General features: G+C 38.5%; 1 pseudogene; it reads left to right on the forward strand.

Annotated features, from left to right (window-relative positions):
* Positions 1-3,188: 3,188 nt before the first annotated feature.
* Positions 3,189-4,566, forward strand: LOC101398415 (transaldolase pseudogene; annotated as a pseudogene).
* The last annotated feature ends 1,588 nt before the right edge of the window (positions 4,567-6,154 follow it).

The raw sequence follows: 6,154 nt of genomic DNA on the forward strand, positions 1-6,154 counted from the left end.
ATATGTCATGCTTGCCTCTCATAATCATTGGATCAAACATTTATCACCATAAATATGCTTTATCCGTCATCAAACTTTTTATAAATGGAAATATACATTGGGCATCCTTTTTTCTGTCTTCTCTTACTCAGCAAAATATTTGGGAGATCTATCAATGATGTTGGGAATACACATTCCCACCAACAGAGTGTAGAAGATCTAGTTGTCCCACATGCTCTCCAACTCTTGGTATCTTCAGCTTTTAAATCTTAGCTATTCTAAGGAGTGTATAGTATCTTATTGGAAATTTAATTTACACTTCCCTATGAATAATAATATTTAGCACCTTTTCATTTGCTTTCTGGCCTCTTGAAAATTTCTTTTGTTGTCTGCATTACTTCTCCCCCTCCTCCTTCTCATTATTATTATTATTATTATTGGTGACTATTATTTGCCAAAGTCTAGCAAATCCAAGAACACCAGGAAAAAGCCTGAAGCCTGACAAAGTCAGATTTACTCACCTGATACAGCGAGGGAGAGAACTCCAGGAGAACCATAAAATGCCACACACAAGAGAGATTAGCAAACATCTTTTCTAAGGTGCGGCTTTTCACTAAATAATTCCAAGGAGAGTCTAAGGGAAGCAGGATTGGTCCATATTCTGAGGTGGGTTTAGAAGCAGGGATTAACTAGGGTTTGGGTGCTGTCATGAGGCAAGGGCAGCTTAGTGGTTCGGTATCACCAGTAATAGACAGGACTGGCTAAGTGGCTCTAGGGTGATAAGAAAGCAATAGTCATTAAAAGAAGAGATCACTATGATAGTTCACAGTTGCTGCATGACCTTGAGAAAAGCAACACATCCAGTTAATTTTGCACCTGTCTTTATCTATGTCTGTTCTCCCAGCAGAGTAACGGCAGGGCTGTTTTTTCTCTTTCAGTCCAAGTTGATTTTTACTTTTTTAATCCCAGATAGGTTTTTACGCTTTCATTATATGGATACAAGTCTTTGTTGTTTTATGCGATGAGACTATCATCTCCCATTCTCTGGCTTTCCCTTTCCCTCTCTTATAAAATGTCTTCTGATGAACAGAGGTCCTTAATTTCAATGAAGTGAAATTCACTATTGTTTAGTTCAGGGTTAATGTTTGGTGTGTCCTGTTTAAGAAATGCTTGCCGCTGCAAAGTTATGAAGATATTTTCCTATATTATCTTCTAGAAGATTTGTTAATTTACCTTTCATATGAAGTCTGCAATTCATCTGGAATTGATTTTTGTATACAGTGTAATGTAGGAATCTAGATAATGAGATTCCGTTTTTTTTCCTCTTTGCATATAAATAGCCATATTGTCCAATAACTTTTATTGGAAAGATTATTCCTTTTCATTGTGTTACAATGGCTCTTTCTTCACAAATCAGGTGACTATATATATGGGTATGTTTCTGTAGTACATTCTTTTCTATAGGTCTATTTAGCTATCCTTCTACCAATATCATACCATTCTGATTACTGTGGCAACATAATAAGTCTTGGAATTGGCTAATCTGTCTTCTAACTGTTCTCATCTTCAATTGTATCTTTGATTTTCTTTGTTTTTCAGTTTGCAACACACACACCCACCCCATAAAAGACCCGATGGGATAATGACTGGGATTGCACTGAATCTATATGAAACTATATATCAATTTAAGGGTATTTGCTAAATGTTCTGTCTTGCAAACTTCAAACATTGTATAGCTCTTTTTATTTGCCTTCATTTTTAATTTCTCTTAATAGTATCTTGTACCTCTATGCAGAGAGCTTAAATATATTTCATTATGTTTATTCCTATATTTTAACACTTTTTTATTATTGAAAGGTAAATAATATTTATTTTCTGATTGTTTCTTGCTGGTATATAGTAGCGAAATTACTTATTGCACACTGATCTTCATCCAAGTACCACGCTAAATTGATTTATTAATTCTAATAGATTTTCACAGAGTCCTTTGACATTTCTTAGAATTTAGTTATACCCATCTTAATAGACCTATATCTAAAGAAATGGAATTTAAAATAAAAAATTTTCCATGAAGAATAAGCCTAGTCCGTAATGACTTCACTTGTGAATTCTGCCAAACATTTCAAGACAAATTAATACTAACTCTTTACAAATTCTACCAAACAAATAGAAGAAGCAGAGACATTTCCCAACACAATAGATGAGGCCAGTATTACCATAACATCAAACCAAAAGCATCAAAAATCTCAAAAAAAAAAATAAACTAACATATCTTATGAATAAGCATGTAAAAATCCTCAACAAAATTCTAGCAAACCAAATCCAGGAACATAAAAATAAAAAAGGATTACACACAGTGAGCAAGTAGGATGTATCTCAGGTATGCAAGGTTGATAAATATCCAAAAGTAATTGATGTAACATACCATATCAATAGTAAAATGGATAAAAAACCCACATTATTATCTTAATAAAAACACAGAAAAAGCATTTGACAAAATCTACCACCCTCTCCTGATAAAATCACTCAACAAAATAAGAGTAGAAGTGGACTTCCTCCAACTGATAAAAGGCATCTACAAAAAACCACAGTTAACATCATACTTAATGGCAAAATATTGAATGCTTTCCACCTAAAATCAGCAACAAGACAAAGATATGGCTCTCACCATTTCTATTCAACATGTACTACACATCCAGCCAGACAAGTAAAAGGAGAGAAAAAATATTTCAGAGTGTTAAGAAGCAAACTGTTTCTGTTTGCAGATGACATAACATTGTACATAGAAAATTCTAAGGCATCCCTCAAAATCTATGAGAACTGAAATCAAATGGAGCAAAGTTGCAAGATACAAGATCAATATTAAAAAAAAAATTACATTTTTAGATGTTAGGAATGAACAATCTAAAAGAATGAAATTAAAATAATTTCATTTATAAAAGCAATACAAATAAGATAACTAGAAATAATTTAAAGAATTACAAGACTTGTACATTGAATGCTACAAAATATTAATGAAAGAAACTTTAAAAGATCTAAATAAATGGAAAGACATCCCATGTTCGTGGATTGGAAGACTTAATATTATTGAAATAATGATATTATCAAAATTGATAATCTCTCTAAAAATCCCAGTTGCCAGCCATTCTCACCCCCTGCACCTCCAGGAGAATCTCCCCACATAGGGCTCCCAAGTACAGCACCAGAGGATGGACCAGCTCAGGCAGTTCACTACAGTGGTGGCCCACAAGGTGATTTCCATGCTATCCAAGAATATAAGTTGCTGAATGCCATTACAAAGTTATCCCTGATCCTGGTCACCATACAGATGCACATGTACCAAGAGTTGGTGGAGGAGACCATCACCTACCTCAAGAACCTGGGCGGATCACAAGGAAATTGGATTTAAAAAGCTATTGACAAACTTTCTGTGTTGTTGGGGCAAAAACACTGAGAAAGATTCCAAATTGCAAGGCTTACCTTTGATAAGGATGGCCCAGACAGGTGCCTCATGGAGCTCTACAAGGAAGCTGGAATCAGCCAGGATCTGATTCGTATAAAGCTGTTGTAAATGTGGCAAGGAATTCAGGCTGGAAAGGAGCTCAAGGAGCAACACCGTGTCCTCTGCAACCTGATGCTGCACTTCTTCACCCAGGCTGTGTTCTGTGCCGAGATCATGGTGATGCTCAACTCTCCCTTTGTGGGGCACATCCTCGACTGGCATGTGACAAACACAGGCAAGAAATCGCTAAGTCCCTGGAGGATCACCAAGTGAAGAGTGTCACCCAAATCTACAACTACTACAGGAAGTTTGGCTACAAGATCAGGGTCATGGATGCCTCCTCCCAAAACGCCTGCAAGATCGAAGTGCTGGCAGGTTGCCACTTGCTCACTGTCTCACCCAAGCTCCTGGGAGAGCAGTTCATGAAGAGCTGCTCAAAGACAGAGCCAAGCTGCCGCCTGTGCTCTAGCCAAGGCAGCCCAGGCCAGTGAGGTAGAGGAGATCCACCTGGACAAAAAGGCGTTCCTCTGGCTGCACATGTTGGAGGAGGTCACCAAGAAGACATGACCACCAGTTGACCAGCGAGCTGGACCTGGGCAATTGGAAGCTCCCCACCACCTCCTTTGTCTTTGGAAGGTGTGCTCTGCTTGCCTTCCCCACTCCCAGAAATTGCCCCAAGGATACAGCCTTGTGATAGTGATGTGGTGACGAGACTACCTGAACTGGGTACATGACTAAATCCAGTTAAGGAACCCTGTGTACGTAACTGAACCCAGTTAAGGTTACTATATATGTTTTCAAGATTTGGCAGGTGGGTACAGAAATCTACGCATCTTGTGGCTGCCCAAGACAAGCCTTGTACGTAAGTTTCCTTGCTTATTAAACGTGCCACCTACCAATCTGGAGTGGGCTGGCTCTTCCTTCGGCCTCTTCCTGCCTTCTACATTGGGGTGCTGGTTTCGGATGACATCCAGCAAGCTCCTGGGAAAGCTGCCTAGCAACACCACAACAGGGACCAGATGGTCACGAAGAAGCTCTTGAATGTGATCCACAAGTTGGCTGCCTGGGAGGTGAAGCTGGAGTGAATGTGATGGAGGAAAAGTGCAGTGCAGGGAATGAAAAATAGTGAAGCTCCTGAGACAGGGTCACAGATCCGCATCGCTGTTTTTAAAGTGGGGGTCTAAATACACATGCCTTGTGATGAACCTTGCAGTTTTTACCAACTGGAGCATAGAGTTCTGATTTATGCAAAATTTTGCCTAATGCATTAAAGCAATCCCTTTTCCTGTTCAAAAAAAAAAAAAAAAAAAAACTCCAAGTTGGCATTTTTGAAGAAATTAGCAGACTGATCTTAAAATTCTAGTGGAAACTAGAGCTAAACTAAACTAGACTAGAATAGAATAGCCAACGTCATCTTCAAAAAATAGAAAGAGTTCTAGTACTCACGCTTCACGATATCAAAACGTACTACAAAGCTACAGTTATAAAGTCAATGGAGTTTGGGCATAAGAAAATGGAATAGAATTGAGAATACATAAATAAACACTTTTGATCATGGTCAACTGGTTTTGACAAGGCTTCCAAGACAATTCAATGAGCGAAAGAACAGTCTTTACAAGAAATGGTACCGGACAACGGGATAACCACACGCAAAGAATGAAGTGGGAACACTACCTCACACTGTATACAAACATTAACTCAAAGTGGATCAATGTCCATAATGTTAGATCTAAAACTATTCAAAGAAAACAAAAGAGTAAATCTGCGTGAACTTGGGATAGCCAATGATTTCTTAGCTGTGACCCCAAAAGCACAAACTAGAAAAGGCAGAAGTAAATAAACTAGACTTCATCAAAATTAAATATTTTTGTTTCAAAGGACACCATCAAGAAAGTGAAAAGACAACTTATAGAATGAGAAAAAATACTTGCAAACCATATACCTGTTAGTAACCTGTATCCAGATTATATATGAGTAATAAAAAGACAAATACCCCAATTAAAAAATGAGCAAAGCTGTTAGAAATTTCCCCAAAGAAGATTTACAATTAGCCAATAAGCACATGAAAAGGTGCACAACATCATTAGCCCTTACAGAAATGCAAATCAAAACCACAACGTGGGGCCGGCCTGGTGGTGCGAGCGGTTAAGTGTGCGCACTCTGCTGCGGTGGCCCGGGGTTCACCGGTTGGGATCCCGGGCATGCACTGACGCACAGCTTCTCCGGCCATGCTGAGGCCACGTCCCACATACAGCAACTAGAAGGATGTGCCGCTATGACATACAACTATCTACTGGGGCTTTGGGGAAAAGAAAGGAGGAGGATTGGCAATAGATGTTAGCTCAGAGCCAGTCTTCCTCAGCAAAAAGAGGAGGATTAGCATGGATGTTAGCTCAGGGCTGATCTTCCTCACAAAAAAAAAAAAAAAACCACAATGTGGCACCACTTCATAATTGCTAGGATGGCTAAAATTAAAAAAGACAGACATTAACAAACTTTGATGAAGATGTGGGGAGTTTTAACCCTCATACATTGCTGGTGGGATTGTAAAATTGTACAGTCACTTTCAAAAACTGAAGGTTCTTCAAAGTATTAAACAGAGTTATATGACCCAGCAATTCCACTCGTAGTGTATACTCAGGAGATATGCACACATAAAACTCATACATAAAT

Source organism: Ceratotherium simum, chromosome 36, assembly GCF_057802395.1.
Source record: "Ceratotherium simum simum isolate JZ-2026a chromosome 36, ASM5780239v1, whole genome shotgun sequence".
NCBI lineage: Eukaryota > Metazoa > Chordata > Mammalia > Perissodactyla > Rhinocerotidae > Ceratotherium > Ceratotherium simum.